Source organism: Pseudophryne corroboree, chromosome 8 (genome assembly GCF_028390025.1).
Source record: "Pseudophryne corroboree isolate aPseCor3 chromosome 8, aPseCor3.hap2, whole genome shotgun sequence".
NCBI lineage: Eukaryota > Metazoa > Chordata > Amphibia > Anura > Myobatrachidae > Pseudophryne > Pseudophryne corroboree.
Window position 1 is genome coordinate 221,948,494 of NC_086451.1, and position 18,647 is coordinate 221,967,140.

Here is an 18,647-nt window from a genome sequence, read left to right on the forward strand (position 1 = left end):
GCTTCTTAGACATGATCGAAATTCCAGAAACCTGTTGTAACTCTTCCACTCAAACTACAAAAATCAATGAAATTCCGATCATTAAGGCTGACGCCTTAATGGACGTGTTCCTTGCGCAATACAGATATGGTATGCCATCACAGCCTGTGAGTAAGTGCAGATTCAGCATTCTCACAGAGTGAGATTGCTGTCACTCACACAATGGTGGAGCTGCTAATTCACAGATTTGTGTGCTCATTGGAATACACCCATGCAGTCTATGCAACTGAAGGTCTGAGCGGAAGACAAAGCTGCTCAGATGAGGTATGAGTGTTGTTGATTGGAGGGAGGAGACCGAGCAGTGTGGATGGGGGAACAGAAGTGTGTGGATAGAGGGAAGACTAAGCAGCATTGATGGGGGGGGTGACAAAGAAACACAGGATAATGCAGACTGCAGCGGCAGCGATCGTAGTCTGAATTAGTTTGTGGGGTGCGCACGCGCAATGGCCGCACTGCGCGTGCGTACTCTGGGAGCCCAGTGGGGGCTGGGTAGGGCCTGACATGCGGGGCGGACTATCCCTGTGCTGGGCGTCCCCCCGCATGTCAGAGTAAATGATCGTAGATGTGCTAAATTTAGCACATCTATGATCATCTCTGAATTACCCCCACAGATGGGGGGAGGTAAGACGGAGGGAAAGACAGTGGCACAGATGGTGGGGAGACAGAGCTGCGTGGATGGGTGGACAGTGCATTGTGGATGAGGGGGAAAGAGCAGCACAGATGTGGGAGGGGTAAGAGCAGTACAGATGGAAAGAAACAGCATGTATGAGGAAGGCAGAGCAGCATGGATGAGGGGAATACAGTCCCAACATCGGAGGGTATAAGCATTTTTACCCTCCCTTGGGGGGTGGCAACTAGGCCTAATCCTTGGGTTGGTTGGACAGGGAAACCCCTTCCCCCCAATAGTGACCCATGAAACTTACCTTCAGGATGTCAGCTACATGAATAGCGTAAGAGTGGTGTGGATAGGGGGTAGATTAAGCAGCAAGTATGGGAAGGGAGACAGAGTGGTGCGGATGGGGGAAACAAAGCAGATAGGTTGAAAACAGTGGCACTGATGGGTAGAAAGCTGGTGCAGATGGGAGAGAAGACAGTGTGCCATGTATTGGAGGAGGCAGAGTGACGTTGAAGAGGGAAACACTGAGCAGCACAGAGAGAAGGAAACGGTGGTACAGACAAGGCACAGGTGGGGAAAGACAGATGGTACAGATAAGTTATACAGACTAGCACAGATGGGAGAACACAGCAGTAGAGATTGGGGAAGACAGAGCAGCATGGGGGTGTATAGGGGAAGTAAGTCTAGATGCATAGACCGTAGATAGGGTATTATAGTTTTAGCAATTAACCAAGATGTTTGAGGGAGCTAAATGTGTATACTAAGTGAGATGGATGTATGGAGTGAGAAGGCTGTTGTAACAAAGTGGAATTGTTATGGTGACCGGATGGGATGGTTGTGGGCACTGTGTGGGATGGGAGCACCACATAACTGCTCAGACCTTCAGTTGCATAGACTGCATGTTTGTATTCCAATGAGCACACAAATCTGTGAATTAGCAGCTCCACCATTGTGTGAGTGACAGCAATCTCACTCTGTGAGAGTGCTGAATCTGCACTTACCCACAGGATGTGATGGCATACCATATCTGTATTGCGCAAGGAACACCTCCATTAAGGCGTCAGCCTTAATGATCAGAATTTCATTGCTTTTTGTAGTTTGAGTGGAAGAGTTACAACAGGTTTCTGAAATTTTTATCATGTCTAAGAAGCCTTAATGGGACATGTGAAACTGTAAGGTTTTTTGTCTATGGAATAAATATATATATATATATATATATATATATATATATATAAAATTATAGTATGTAGATATATGATAGATAGATAGATAGATAGATAGATAGATAGATAGATAGATAGATAGATAGATAGATATGTATAGTGTGTGTGTGTGTGTGTGTGTGTGTGTGTGTGTGTATATATAAAATATCTATGTATAGAGATCTATATACATCGCTAGTATATTGATAATTTGATTGATATGGGCACTCACAAGTTTGTTGCCCAGGGGCCCCCACAGACCTTAATCCGGCCCTGGCATTTGGGCAAAACCATGTGCACTGCAGGGGGGAGGGGGGCAGATATAACATGTGCAGAGAGAGTTAGATTTGGGTGGAGTGTGTTCAATCTGAAATCTAAATTGCAGTGTAAAAATAAAGCAGCCATTATTTACCATGCACAGAAACAAAATAACCTACCCAAATCTAACTCTCTCTGCACATGTTATATCTGCCCCACCTGCAGTGCACATGGTTTTGCTCAACTGCTAACAAATTTGCTGCTGCGATCAACTCTGAATTACCCCCAATGTTCACAATCACAAATGTGCTATAAAACATACCAGCCACTTAGACATTTGCTTTCTTTTTCTTAACTGCATTAGAACAATTAATCCTATAGTATATCTGATTGGTTGCTATGGGTTACAGTACATTTGTTCACAAATCGCTATATCATAAAATAAGCAGCATTCAGAGCAAAGATTGGGGTTGTGGAAATTTGTACTGTTAGTAAACTGCCCACATTGCAATGTTTGTGTAGTATAATGTTACATTATTAGTTTATGCAGAGCAGGCGATAACCAATTTGATGCCCTAGGCAAGATTTTGGCGGGTGACCCAGCACCGCCGCTAGATCCGCCTCTGACCCAGCACTCCTCTCCCAGCACAGCACCCATCACACAGTAGCACAGATCACAGCAGCAGCCAGCATCACCAATCATTGAAATTGTGAATTGATGCACCCATTTGCGACCCGTTCGCAAGAGCATATGCAACCATGCAATCCTATGGATCATGGGTGTGTGCACAGTGCATGAGCACACCAGTGGGCATACTAGCCATGACAAACGAGTCGCAAAGATGAGCAGTGTCTTACCTGTACTTGCTGGTTTTTGCTTGACTCCCAAATCAGGCCCTATTATTTAATTAATTTACCATTCACTGAGACACAATAAACTTGAAATATGCCAGAGCACACTGATATCACTAGCTCTCATTCTTATGCAGCAGCAGAACCAGGCAGCCAGAATACAAGCAGGACAGTGTGCAGTGCAGGCAGAGTCACTGGAGTATCAGGTGTCATGAGCTACTGATAGAGCTTCCCGACCAAAGAAGAGATAGGCGGGGGGAGACAGCTGTAATTGACCCGGGGATCCCAGCTTTTCCTCCTCCACGCTTGGGTAGCTGGGTCCTGTGTAACCTGTTATCTATTGAGAGCATTTGTGTCTAGAGAGAGAGACACACACAGAGTCCTCCTGAGTCCTGTCCCAGTGTGTAAGTAGTACAGAGGCTGCTGCTATTCCTGCTTGTGACAAGATACATTCTAGAGATTTTAATTTTCATTGTGTATTTTAAGGTCGTTTAAGTTGTCTTTGTTCCACTACAAGAAAACTGTATTAAATAGAACCCATGCATTATTAAACTATTAGTTTAAATCTAATATACACCACTGGTTTGAATTTAATATACACAATCCATACCTCCCAATATTACCCATTCCGGGAGGGAGAAAATGCTCTCTACCTGGACTTCCCTCTTATTTTATGCAACTGTTCTACCTAGGGGCGCTCTCACCCCTAAAGCCACCCCTGCCGATTACAGTAGATTTGTGCTACATGCTAAAAAGGCAATATGTTTCTTGCTTGAAATTCAAATTGTATTTGCACCTCTTAAATTGCAACATGTCAAAGTTCAAATTTGTACTGTATTTGTTCCTTGCTCTAAATAATGTTTTTATGCAACATCTGTGTATCCTATCACACATCAATTTAGTGTAAGTGAAGATAAGTGACAAGTAGGTGATGACTGAGAGAGATTAAAATGAGGGTGAGAAATGGATGCATTTGTTTTTATTAAAAAAAAGAAAAAAGAAAAAACTCAAGCAAGAAACATTTATGACTTTTTCTTAATGACTCGATAAACATGCCCTGGCCACGTGTCAGTAAGTTTTGCATATGCAGCAATGAGGTTAACATACCTGAAAGATTTGCTTATGCTATTCTCATTAGCTCACCACATAATGATACTTAAGGGACCATTTGGTTTGTCACATCACATCATGTTTTGACAATGTACATTTAGCTTCATTAGTTATCTTCATCTTAAAACTGTGTTGATTGAAGCAAGTACCACTTACCATTCAGATGTCTAAAGAAGATTATTGGCCTACGCAAACTATATTTTTTTCTATAAAGGTACAGTATGTGTTACTGTTAGAATATTACAAATGTGTACGCTCCCAATATGTATTGCCAAGAAGTGCCTATAGGAAAAAATAGTTCTGCATGGTATCAAAGTGGTTCTGGTACTGGTTTGTGCAACCGATTAAGCATCGTGAAAATAGCATACACATCATTGATGCTTATGGGTAAATACACATTGTGTCTTAATCAATCCGGCATCATCACAGGAACTTTTCGCACACATGCAAATACCACCACCTTGACTTATCTTGCCCAAATTATCATCCATTTCAATGGAAGTGTCTGATCAGCTGGACTTCACTTGATAAGTGTGGGGTAAGGCGAGCAGAAAAATTGAAACAATACTTTTAGAGCAAGTTTTAGAATCCACAGCTGGTTTTCCCTAACCCAGTGGTTTGCATTGCAAACTGGGTGCCATGGCACACTGGGGGTGGTGCATGGCACTTGTAATTTGTAGGGGTGCCACAGCTTCGTAGTCTATCACAAAGTCCAATTATTTATGAACAATGTGATAGACAAAACCCGTGCTAGTGGCTGCCAAACAGAAAATATATGGACAAGCAGAATCCCATCCTTGCCCACCACCATATAACTGAAACCAAGCATGACAGGTCAGCAAACATTAGGCTTGGGGTGCCATGGAAAAAAATCTGATATTCTAGGGTGCCGTGATTTTTGAAGGTTTAGTAAACACTGCTAATTTATCATGGGTGAGAATACTGCTAGCCATTTTGAAACTGTATTATCAAGCAAATTCCACTGATAATGAATCCTGCATCTTTTACATTCTATAGATCAAATATTATCTGTAGAAAGTAAAAGATGCAGGATTCACTATCGGTGGATTTAGCATTTTAAACATGCAGAAGTCTGATGGTAAACAATGCGTTAATTTCAGTAGAACTAAGCGATACGTTTTTTCGAATGTTAATAAATGGTCTTCTCAATGATATTTAATAGGACCTTAAGAACATGAAACTATATTCAAATTTGATTGATATTAAATTCATTATTTTCAATAGGAATAGTCTTCAATAGCTCTGAGATATGGAGGACAGCTTACCTAAAAAACTGTCTTTTAACCCCTCTGAGATACTGAGGACAAATTTTCTGTCAACTCTGACAAATTATTGGTACAGTATGTACAATTTGAAGATTTATAATAGGGGAAGATGGACGTTAGGTATTAAAGTTGATATGAGACTCTCTCTTATCTACAGATATTAGTAGAATACGACCTAATAAAGCAAACATAATGTTCGATTCATCTCTACTAAGATGACTTGTCTCCTCCACTATTGTCAACACGAGACTTTCTGATTTCCTGATTTTAGGTATGATCTATAGCTAAACATCATCTAAAATCTGTTTAGTAATGGGCTATTATTGAAAGTAATCAAATTTAATTATTTTCTAGATATTAATTGTCCACCAGGTCTGCTACGGCCATTTTAGTATATTGTTCCCAGTCAACGGATAAAGGTTCCGTATTGGTAGGTGCTAATTATCTATCCTTATATAAGATCATTTAATATTCCATCCCTATATTAATGTAATATTCTACCATAATTTACCATTATTTCATACTAGGTAGAAGTAATTCTAAGCCATATTTGGCCATCATTTGAAGAGTTATAAGGACCAGTTTGAAGCAACCATTATAAGTACAGGCAGGTAATATCTTTAGCGTAATTCTACCAACTGATTATCTGAACCCTTTTTCCCAGTAATTTACGATCAGCTAATCAGTTGTTTCTATAAAGGTACCATCTGGTTTTAAATCTAATAAGGCTTTAAGACTTGAAGATGTATTACTTTTAAACAAGTTGAAATTGTTTTAAAGCAACCAAAAAGGGTGCTCTTTACTGGTAGGTATTTCCACACCACCACAGAATTTAGTACTTTAGAACAACAGAAAAGTTGCTATTTATAAATATATCTAATCCTCCACATCTTTTTATCCTTCTCACCCATTTTAAGAATTCTTGAACCCCCGAAGAAGTCGATTCTGACAAAACGCGTAGGGTCATCTAGTATGGGCCCTTACATAGTGGCGTTGTCACCCTCCCAAGAGCTCACACCTTTTTGAGGTGAGGGAGTGTATTATTTAACACCAAGACCACTGTTGTAGGGACCGTTGATGTTTCTATGTTTTTGCCAATTGTAATCGAATCAGTGTTTACTAATTTATGTATTTTTAATAAATGTTCAAATATTGTTAACCACTAATTCAGCCTTTGGGCTTCTACTTGTTGGGTGATTTTTTTTATGGTGTGAGGGTATGTCATTATAGGTACCCCTATTCCATACCTCAGAGACAAAGTCTGCCAATACTGGTTATGTACATTTTGGAATTGGATATAATGCACCAAGGAAAAACATCACATATTGCTATCACGTTACTGGTTCCTGCTAACAGAGGTTCCTCCTGTGGTGCTGCAGAGAGAAGTGCGCAGATTAAGGACATTTCTTTTGTGTTTGATATATATAAGACACCAGGGATTTACACATTACAACCGTTATGAAAATTTTAGATCCACTCCTCCCAAAGGTGTTTTTTTTTTAGAAGACAAAAAGAGGACAGGTTTACCACATCTTCAAGAAAAGGAACGTTTACATACCCGCCTGGACTCCCCACAGGGTGTAAAGAGACAGTTACTCCCAGGAGAAGAGGTACAAGGGGTGGACGAAAGATCACCAAACAAAAAACGAAGAGCGATCAACCTCCTGCAAGAAACATCAAGTCATCAATCATCAACCTTACTCAAAAGGAATTATCAACCTCGCAGGTATCAATACTAAATAAAGGGTTGAAGTTCGCCCCCAACCAACATGTCGATAAGTTTAACCTCTTTGTGGATTTGAACAAATACATACGAAGTCTCACCCTGAAAAGGCATTTCTTGAAAAACCCCGTGTTAAAAATAACCCATGAGCCCAAAGGCAAACCACTAGTAGCACCTCCTTCCAGGTATTATCCGGTGGAGTCTAGAGGGAATCATATTGATTTCTTCTTTGATTCAGTAAAAGAAGACTTTAGGAAACTTAAGATTCAGGATGACAGATATTGCGGCAACCTCACTCCCCAGGAAAGGTCAGCAGTTAAACAACTAAAAAACGATGATAAAATAGTGATCAAATCGGCAGACAAGGGAGGAGCTGTCGTTATTCAAGACAGAACATCGTATGTTAAAGAGGCACTTCATCAAATCGAAGATACATCAACGTATGAACAACTATCAGGGGATCCTACTCCGATGTTCTGTGAGGAGTTACATGATGTATTGTGGGGGGCTAAGAGTAAAGGAATCATTTGTAAGGAGGAGTTCGACTACATGTATAATAAGACCCCGAGGATGCCGGTGTTTTATCATCTACCAAAGGTGCATAAGGGGGTGATTCCACCCCCCGGAAGACCCATAGTGGCAGGTGTGGACTCGTTGATGTCTAATCTGTCACACTTTCTCGACATTAAACTCCAACCATACGTCAAGAAACAGTTGTCATACTTAAAGGATTCAACGGACCTGTTGAAACTTCTCGAGGAATTCCAATGGCAGCCCACCTACAGGTGGTTGACGGTCAATGTACAAGCATTGTATACTTCCATTCCCCATGAGAAAGGGAGTGAGGCAGTTAATAAGATCCTAGCTAAGGATAGCTTGGTTAGTAAAGAAGAAAGAGATTTTCTGTTGGAAGGTATCTTAAATCATAATTTTTTCGAGTTTGAAGGAAAGTACTACAGACAAAAACAGGGCACCGCGATGGGGACAAAATTTGCCCCATCGTACGCCAACATTTATATGGATAACTAGGAGAATGACGTTATATACTTGTGTGGTAAATTTAGTTGTCCCAATATCAAATTCTATAAGAGATATATAGACGACCTGATCTTCATTTGGGAAGGTGAGATTGACTCCCTTGAGAGATTTATTTCCAGGCTCCAAGATAACTCTTTTAATCTCAAATTTACACACAAACAAGATCCATTGACTATGGACTATCTTGACATCCTTTTAAGCATTGATGATGGGGGTACTCTCAACACTAAAACCTATTTTAAAGAAACCGACGCTAACAGCTTCATACCATCTGATAGCTGTCATCTGACCAGATGGAAGACAACTGTTCCGTATTCACAGTTTGTGCGAATGAGGAAAAACTGTAACAACATGAACAGTTATTGGGAACAATCATCCAATCTAGTGGAACAATTTATCGAAAGGGGATACAAAGAGGTAGAACTACGTAAAGATCAGGTCCGAGCTTCAAAGATCGATAGAAAAAGTCTTTTGAATAGTCAAGGTTGCACAAATAGTAAACGTCAGTTGGAGAGACCCTTCATCACGCAATACAACCAAGAAATAGTTAAGATCAAGCACATTATGTACCGACATTGGCACCTTCTCCTCAAGGACCCTGTATTGGGACCACATCTACCCAACAGACCAAACATCGTCTTTAGAAAATCCAAAAATCTTAAGAACAAATTGGCGCCCAGTCAACTTCAAACCACCCAACAAAATGTAGAGAATACCAACGGACACCCCCTCATGAAGCAAAGGGGCATTTTTCCTTGTAATAAATGTAACTGTTGCCATTTTGTAGATAAGAAGGGCTTCCATTGGAAGGATGAGGGTAATAAAACACACAGCTTAAAGTCAGTGGTTACCTGCAATACTAATTATGTGGTATACAAGATCGAATGTAGTTGCAAGTTATCATATATAGGCAAAACCAAGAGAAGCCTTAAAATAAGGATACAGGAACACCTGCGGAATATTAGAAATAAAGTTTAGAATCATAGCCTCCCCCGCCACTTTCAGTAAAAACATGATTCAGATGTTTAGGGCTTGACATTTACAGTGATTGAACATATACAGGAAGATAAGAGAGGAGGTGATAGAGATAAACAGTTAACTAAGAAGGAATCTTTCTGGATCTATTCCCTCAATACCCTCATTCCGAATGGATTGAACGAGAGCATAGACATGGCAATCTTCCTTTAAGGGAGACAAATCTTCCTTTGATGTATTGACTATGCTTGCTCAGTGACAGGTTCAGTTATTAGCATATACCTTCCCCCGGTTTAAACTAAGAAGGTATTTTAGGCCATAGGAGTAGGATATAAATTAGTAAATTGTCAGTATGTGTATTTATGTTTATATGACTATACTATTGTAAAGATGGAGCTTTGTTCACAGGGGTGTCAGTATACTGTACATCACTTCAAGCTGTAGGGAAGTAGGGATGATAGTATAGAGTTAATATGGATTCAAGTAACACGTATAGCACATTAGGTGATAGCATAGTATAACAGAACCTTAGGTTCTATATTTAAAGTTTTTAAATTAATCTGAATCAACCATTAGTTTTTATGAGTTGATTCATATACAGTAAAGTATCAATTCATATATAGCGTTGTAAAGGGTGTGGGTTGTAATAATATATCACTAATTTATATGAGGTAAAGATGATATCACGTTAGTGTAGTAGCTACGAGATTCCACTTATAAGTATGTGTATGGGCATTAATTGATCATATGTAGCACAATTTAATAATATATTGAACATGACTGTTTATAAGGTTTTACACTGGTACTGGAAGAATTCACGACCCATTTAAATCAAATACTATTTAGAAGATGGGTATACTAGTGGTCCCGTCGAAGAATGAATCAATTCAAATTAAATTTTGTTATACGGGAAACATATGTGGGATATGCATTTCCCACAAAACAGGCCCATAGGAGTTGTGAACTATACGAGGGTCCTTGTCCTGTTTTTAAATAGGGCCTGAGGCTATCTGTATAGTTCATATAGGTACACTATATGAAATATGATGGGTTCTGACCACTTATGGGATATTCTCATTTTTCCTCTAATGTATGGAATAGAAATAAGTATGCCCTATAGGTATGGAATTTATTGTCAGATGAGACACTAATGATTGATTCAAGTGGGGGTTAAAGTATGTACAAGTGGCTATCTATTGAACGGTCGTTCGGTATTCTAGCTTCTGTAATCGGTAGAGAGTCTCCTTATTGGCCGCCTATAACATGTGATCAGGTCAGATGACGGGAAGCGGCGGACGGGGCTAGTGGAATGCACAACAAAGATGGTTCTGGAACGCATAAGGTCCCGCTATAGCAGGCGCGTGCCGCGTCCTGGACCGTTCGTTTTAACAATCAGAGGTGGTGGATGGTGCTGACGGGAAGCACTTTCCCCACAGCAGTGTCTCTTAAGTGCTCACAATATGTTTATATATAGATATACACATCTATTCCAATATAAGAGGCTAAAGTACCCGCTCCTATTACACAGTGATTGGCTACTAATACTGTCAGTCATTCACAAAAGCAGCTTTCAATGAGACTCACACTGCAATGCATTGTGGGTCATATAACAATTAAACTTTTACTTATATTGGGTGGATATAAGGGTGAGGATTATTATAGTGAATTAATCCTAATGATAAGAGGATAAAATTCATAGGTTGGTTAGTTTATACCATTAATAACCAGGCTATAATTAGCCTTTATTTGTGCACCAATCAAAATAGGATATGTGATGACATCATCACCTTTCCCTTTATAAGGGGTAACATCTAGTCTGGTGCTTCATTGCACAGGTACTGAGCGTCCACTGCAGATGTATAGAAGGTGAGGGAATATGGCATCATTCTGAACAAAGCTCTGTTGAAATATGTAAATGTCACTATGTATATTTTATTCATGTATATTTGCAATATTGCACTTTAGTGCTTTCAATGGTTGGATATATTCACTTTCACATCTCTTTTGATTTTGTGATAGTATGTAATTAAAAGTTTATTCTTTGATAATTCATTCCAGCACTTTTAGAGTCTGGGTTTAAAGATCAGCACTTTCATTATGTCAATCAATGAAGCAGCTGGACTCATTAGAGTATTTAATTGCTATGGGCCAGAATGGTAGTAGTGATCAGCAATAGAGTTTTTTGCCTTTAAAAACCTCCAATAAATGTTATACCCAAAAAGGGAGGTTGTTCTTTAAATACGGTTCCATTATAAAATGCATCAATTATCCTGAGTCAAAACTGATATCATTGACTAATTAAATATCTGATAATGACCATTCACTAATTTGCCCTAAATATGAATTTATTAGGTTTCCTTTCTAAGTGACCCTTCAGTACCTTGGTTTCCGAATTTTTGTACAAGTTATCTCACCACAAGGTATGTGAGGGGAGATTATGACATATTTTTATTACATATATAATTTGAACACTCAGTATATATGCTGAGGTCAATATATTTCCAATTAGGCCACACTGATTGTTCATCAGAAAGCCTCAGTGTTATATTGAAGTTTCCATCATGCATGTATGAACAAGTTTTGCCGCATTATACTGTTTGTATAAACTACTATACTTCTCAGCTGCTTGAGGTAGGACCCAAGATTCAATTGTAATTTTCTTCCTTTTCATTCTGTCTGCTCTGATATATCCTTGTTCTATTATAATGATATGTTCCTCATATATTTTGATCAAATGTATTATGCATTTTTATTAAGGAACAATTGTTTTTAGTTCTGATAAGATTTTTTACAATTGTAGAGATACCCCTGATGAAGTCTTTTGTATAAGACAAAACGCGTTGGGTTGTCTGTGTTGTGAAGCTATCTCCGAACCAACTATAAGGAGAAGGAGGAGATTGTTGTGATCCTTCAACATTTGTATTCAGCGCTAAGAGTCATACATCTTAAAGTGTGGAATAATATATCTCCTCTGTATTAATTTGAATATGTTTTTAATAAATGTTTTATGATGGAACATGTTATTATTATTTTTAAAAAAGTGTTAACCAATTAGGGGTTGAAATAGTGGGAGTTGATGCGACCCCCTGGCGCCAATTCTTCTATTGTTGTGTATGTGTATATATATATATATATATATATATATATATATATATATATATATATATAAAATACAAAAGAAATGTCCTTAATCTGCACACTTCTCTCAGCAGCACAGCAGATATTACATATATATATATATATATATATATATATATACAGTATATACTTTATTTTCATTGTATCATTATTTTTTCCTTGGTATGTGTGCATTCTCACTGTCAGAATCCATTCTAGCTGTTTAACATCAGGTTCTTGATTTACTTTCAGAACTGTTCGCTTCATTCCTCAATTGGTCATGGAATTTTACATGTTTCTCTGGTGGAATTTATCCTTAAGTGTTACAAGTGTTACAGACCATATCTCCAGTAGGATATAAATACATTAGAGAGTGTACAAAGAAGGGCAACTAAAATGGTGCATGGCCTACATCACAAAACTTACCCGGAAAGGCTAAAAGGTCTTAACATGTATAGTTTGGAGGAGAGAAGGGAAAGGGGGACATGATAGAAACTTTAAAATATATCAAGGGTCTTAACAAAGTTCAGGAGGGAAACATTATTCAAGAGAAGTATTGGAACTCAAGGACATACACTGAGACTTGAGGGGGGGAGGTTCAGGGGAAATTTAAGGAAAAATTACTTCACAGAAAGGGTAGTGGATAAGTGGAAGAGCCTCCCATCAGAAGTGGTAGAGGCTAAGACTGTAAAGCAATTTAAACAAGCTTGGCATAGGCATATGAATATCCTTACAAAGAATTAAGGTTCAAAAAGGGTTGAGATTGCCTAAAGGATAAAAAAAAGGGGCAGACTAGATGGGACAAGTGGTTCTTATCTGCCGTCAAATTCTATGTTTCTATCTTAATTCCACTTTGAATTCTGCCTATATTTTTGTTCCACCTGATTCTTTAAAATGGATTTCCCCCTTGTTATACCTGGACCAAACCAAAGAGCAAAATAAATTGACGCCATTGCAATCCCAGCTCTATTTATATGTTATTGATTCCATGAAATGTGAAATTCACAAATACAATGCAGAATGCAATACTACATTGCCGCAACATCACATTTCTGTCAAGTGGCCTGTTCTGGCACAGATTTGCTCTACTCCAGATACACGCTCTCTGATAAGGAGCAGCAAACAAATTTGAACATTAAAGTAACAGTAGCTTTGGGGAAAATCTTAATTAATATAAAATTCCTGTTTCATACATTCCATACTAAAGCTGGGTACACACTGGAGCGACAGGCATTTGGTTCGGCATCGGAACAAGAGCACTTGAGCCCTGATTCTGTGTACAAATTAGAACAAATTTTATGAAGGACGGAACGATCATGTTCTATCCTTCATAAGCATAAACAAGGTGCAACACATCAAACCTAGCGTCCGTCATTAGCTCTCACGGGAGCGAGCAATCACCCATACACACTGAGCAATGCAGGCGATTTGTCATTATAAAAGGGAAAATCGGCCCAACATCGCGTCATTGTGTACCCAGCTTAAGGAATCCATTTGGCTTTTAGTTGTTTTTTTTACAGTATATGATTCTTTAGGCGGTATTCAATTCTTTTCACTCCCTTTCACACCAGTTCTGTTTCTGCTGACAGGTGTGGTATCAACATTTCATTCAGGCGCCCTTACCCTTTACGCCACTAAACCTGATTACTATGGGTGCGATGTGCGCGATAACAGGAATCACTTTAGACAGGAGATTGAGCATGATATATCATTTGAATACCACCCTTTGGATTGAACCTGGGACCTTTGTTTTCATTTTTCATGTGTTCTTTTTGGAATTTAGCATCTACTAGTAGTTACCAAGCTTTGTTCTTTTTAATGCCAGGCCATCATGTAAATTGACTGAGCCCCAGAACAGTGTTTGGGTAAAGCAGAAGTTCAAAAGGGAAATGAGATTTCTTTATTTAGCAATATGTTTTTCTCTACTTCCTTCCATAGTAATTGTGCAAGTGCTCAGCCGTTATCCTCACTCCCTCTTCATGTGCTCTAATTTCTTGTTCTGGTTGATGGTGCTTTGGGGCCACATTGTGCCAGAATGGGTTCGAAGGGAGACATTTCACAATTGGAGCATAGAGATTTACTATGTTCCGAAGCACATAACAAATATGCAGTTCTCAAGTTAATGTTCCATTAAAATGGGAATGAAGATGTTATAGGATCATTAGAAAGGAAAATAAAAGGTAAACAGATGGACACATGGAGAAACATACACACTGTAACATAGATACACAAATTAGTATACAAACAGAAAGTGTTATTGCTATTTTGTAACACATTTTATTCGCAATGCTATATGTTTTATGCTTTACTCTTTTTTTATATGCCAGTGTTTGACTCCTTCATGACCAAAGCAATTGTAATACTTATACATAGGCTGGTTTTCTCAGGAATAACCATTCATTACTTAGAGAGAGATGTACTAAGCCTTGGAGAGAGAAAAAGGGGAGAGAGATAAAGTATCAGACAATCAGCTCCTAACTGCCATGTTACAGGCTGTGGGCCTAATTCAGATCTGATCGCAGGAGCAAATTTGTTAGCTAATGGGCAAAACCAAGGTGGTCATTCCGAGTTGTTCGCTCGCTAGCTGCTTTTAGCAGCATTGCACACGCTAGGCCGCCGCCCTCTGGGAGTGTATCTTAGCTTAGCAGAATAGTGAACGAAAGATTAGCAGAATTGCTACTAAATATTTTCTTGCAGTTTCTGAGTAGCTCCAGACCTACTCCTAGATTGCGATCAGCTCAGTCCGTTTAATTCCTGGTTTGACGTCACAAACACGCCCTGCGTTCGGCCAGCCACTCCCCCGTTTCTCCAGACACTCCCGCGTTTTTCCCTGACACGCCTGCGTTTTTTAGCACACTCCCGGAAAACTCTCAGTTACCACCCAGAAACGCCCCTTTCCTGTCAATCACTCACCGATCAGCAGTGCGACTGAAAAGCGCTGCATGAACAACAGCAAAACTGCTAAGTTTTTTGTTAAATACCTAAACGCATGCACTCTGCGTACCATGCGCATTCTGCAGCAAATCGCAGCATAGCGAAAACCGGCAACTAGCGAACAACTCGGAATGACCACCCATGTGCACTGCAAGTGTGGCAGATATAACATGTGCAGAGAGAGTTAGATTTGGGTGGGTTATTTTGTTTCTGAGCAGGGTAAATACTGGCTGCTTTATTTTTACACTGCAATTTAGATTTCAGTTTGAACACACCCCACCCAAATCTTACTCTCTCTGCACATGCTATATCTGCCACACCTGCAGTGCACATAGGCCCTCATTCCGAGTTGTTCGCTCGGTAAATTTCATCGCATCGCAGCTATTTTCTGCTTAGTGCGCATGCGCAATGTCCGCACTGCGACTGCGCCAAGTAAATTTGCTATGAAGTTAGGTTTTTTACTCACGGCTTTTTCTTCGCTCAGGCGATCGTAGTGTGATTGACAGGAAATGGGTGTTTCTGGGCGGAAACAGGCCGTTTTATGGGCGTGTGGGAAAAAACGCTACCGTTTCCGGAAAAAACGCAGGAGTGGCCGGAGAAACGGAGGAGTGTCTGGGCGAACGCTGGGAACACTGTGACGTCAAACCAGGAACGACAAGCACTGAACTGATCGCAGATGCCGAGTAAGTCTGAAGCTACTCAGAAACTGCTACGAGGTGTGTAATCGCAATATTGCGATTACTTCGTTCGCAATTTTAAGATGCTAAGATTCACTCCCAGTAGGCGGCGGCTTAGCGTGAGCAACTCTGCTAAAATGGCCTTGCGAGCGAACAACTCGGAATGACCTCCATGGTTTTGCCCAACTGCTAACAAATTTGCTGCTGCAATCAGATCTGAATTAGGCCCCATGTTTGACAAGTGACAGTTAGGAGCTGGTTGGCTGGTACTTTATCTCTGTCCACTTTATCACTCTCCAAGGTTTAGTACATCTGCCCCTTAATAAGCTGCTCTAATGCTTTTTTTATGTTATTTTCACACAGTGCTAACTCCTAAATGTACCTCACATTTACTCTACAACTAATAACTTTGGTGGTAATCCCAAATAAAGGTTTGTACACTTTATTAGAAGCACAATTGGAGCTTGATTTGGACGCATTTGAGCATTTTTTTGTCTACTGCACTTGCGCCCTAGTTGCTCGCAGTTGCGATTGAGCTGCACAGTCTTTAATGTCTTGAACACGCATTGGCCATTCCTGGATTGTGACTTGGCGGTGACAGCGAAGTAATTGTACAGTTGCACGGAGTTGGCCCATCTTATGGACGTGTTATGGGAGTGTTACTTAAGTGGTTGCACACATTGGAGGCCACACTCTGACGGAAAACTGCACCTAGTATGGGGCTGGTGTAAGATTAGATGGTGCAACCGATAGTTGCCTTTAGAGATGAACCAAGTGGTATCTGATAATTTAAATATGCTTAAAGTGGGCATCTCAGTCCTTGCACATTCAGACGCATGGCTGAACACCAGAGAAGGGCATGTAGCAATTTTCATAAAGACGCAGAAGCAATACCTGAAAAAGATGTACACATAGTTGCTGCAACATGGCACAAAGAATTAAGCCCACTGTGCATACATGATGGGCACTAGGACCCAGAGTGGTCTGTCCTCCAATATGATGTATTTACTAGACTTTTATGAAACAGTTAGTGTGATCCTTGATCAGGGTAAGGCGGTGGATGTAATCTTTTTAGACTTTGCTAAAGCTTTCAACACAATACCGCACATGAGACTTATCTAGTTACAAGAACTAGTGCTAGGGAGCACAATATGCACTTGGGTCAGAAATTGTTTAGATAAAAGGGAGCAGCGCGTTGTGGTAAATGGATCTTTTCAAATTGGACTGAAGTACTAAGGTCTGTACTTGGACCACTATTGTTCAACATTTTCATTAACGATCTAGCAATAGATCTAGAGAGCATGGTGTCAATTTTTGCAGACGATACCAAATTGTGTAAGGTTATAAATTCGGTGGGGGATGCTGAGTCTCTTCAGAACGACTTAGCTAAACTGGAAGCATGGGCAGCAAAATGGAGAATGAGCTTCAATACAGATAAGTGCAAAGTAATGCACTTTGGTAGCAAGAACAAAAATAACACCTACTTACTAAATGGGGTAAAATTAGGGGATTCTGTACTCGAAAAAGACTTAGGTGTTCACATAGATAGGTACTGCTGCTTAGTTTGCTAACGTAGGATTGCTGCAAAGAAGGCTAACAAAGTATTAGCATGTATAAAGTGGGGAATTGATGCAAGGGATGAGAGAGGCCACATCTTGAATACTGTACACAATTCTGAGCACCATACTACAAAAAGGATATCCTGGAACTAGAAAAGGTTCAGGGGCGGGCGACCAAACTAATTAGGGGAATGGAGATGCTGGAATGCGAGGCTTGCAAGGCTAGGTATGCTCACACTGGAAAAGAGGAGACTAAGAGGGGACATGATCAACATTTGCAAATATATAAGGGGACAATACACAGAGCTTGCGGGGGGATTTGTTTTTGGTAAGATCAATACAGAGGACACGTGGACACCCGCTTAGGTTACAGTAGAGGAGATTTTGCACACAGAGGCGAAAAGGTTTTTTCACAGTAAGGACAATACGTGTGTGGAATTCCTTGCCTGAGAGAGTAGTAATAGCGGACTCTGTCAACACTTTTAAGAATGGGCTAGATAAATTCCTAATGGATAAGGATATACAGGGTTATGGTCATGCACTATAATTTTTAAAAAAGAGGAATAAGGAATAAACACAACGGCCGACATTAGCAACAAACAAAATTAGTCCTAAAAAATAATATAGCGTAGGAGACCACATATAGGTGGAACTCGATGGATAAATTGTCTTTTTTCAACCTCAGAAACTATGTTACTATGTGCTGCAGCCATCTTGTAGATTCTTAGTACTGTTCAAGACTGTGTAAGAAGTGACATGGCAGGAAACAGAACTCTCCTGCTTAGCATGTGAGAGACCCAAGTGACTACCTTTTATGTACTGTAGCTGTTCCGGCATCCTGTACCACTACCTGCAAGCAGAATATACTCACCAGCTGGTGAACTGCAGGGATTAGATGCAGATTCAAACCCAGATGATATAGAAAGGGCCATGGTAAGCATAATCTTGAGAGTGGAGAAACACGTGTACTCTATGATACATTGTAAGGTGTCAGCTAAAGATATGTGGATAGCACTGCAAGCAGTGTATCAGGATGGATGGATTAGTATTCTATGAGAGCTATTTATCAAATCTCTGAGAGAGATACAATTGTGAGGGATAAAGTACACGCTAATCACCTTCTGCCTTACATTTTACAGGTTGTGTTTGAAAAATGAGTTAGGATCAAGTTGGTACTTTTTCACAATTTTATATCTCACCAAGCTTTGACAAATAAAAACACAATATATACGATTGAATTAGGGCATATCTTATGCCCTAA

General features: G+C 39.8%; 1 long non-coding RNA gene across 1 annotated transcript; it reads left to right on the forward strand.

Annotated features, from left to right (window-relative positions):
* The first annotated feature begins 10,902 nt into the window (after positions 1-10,902).
* On the forward strand, positions 10,903-12,104 carry LOC134947632 (uncharacterized). The gene is made up of 3 exons (XR_010182665.1): positions 10,903-10,965; positions 11,452-11,519; positions 11,900-12,104. It is a non-coding gene; the product is annotated as an uncharacterized LOC134947632 (long non-coding RNA).
* The last annotated feature ends 6,543 nt before the right edge of the window (positions 12,105-18,647 follow it).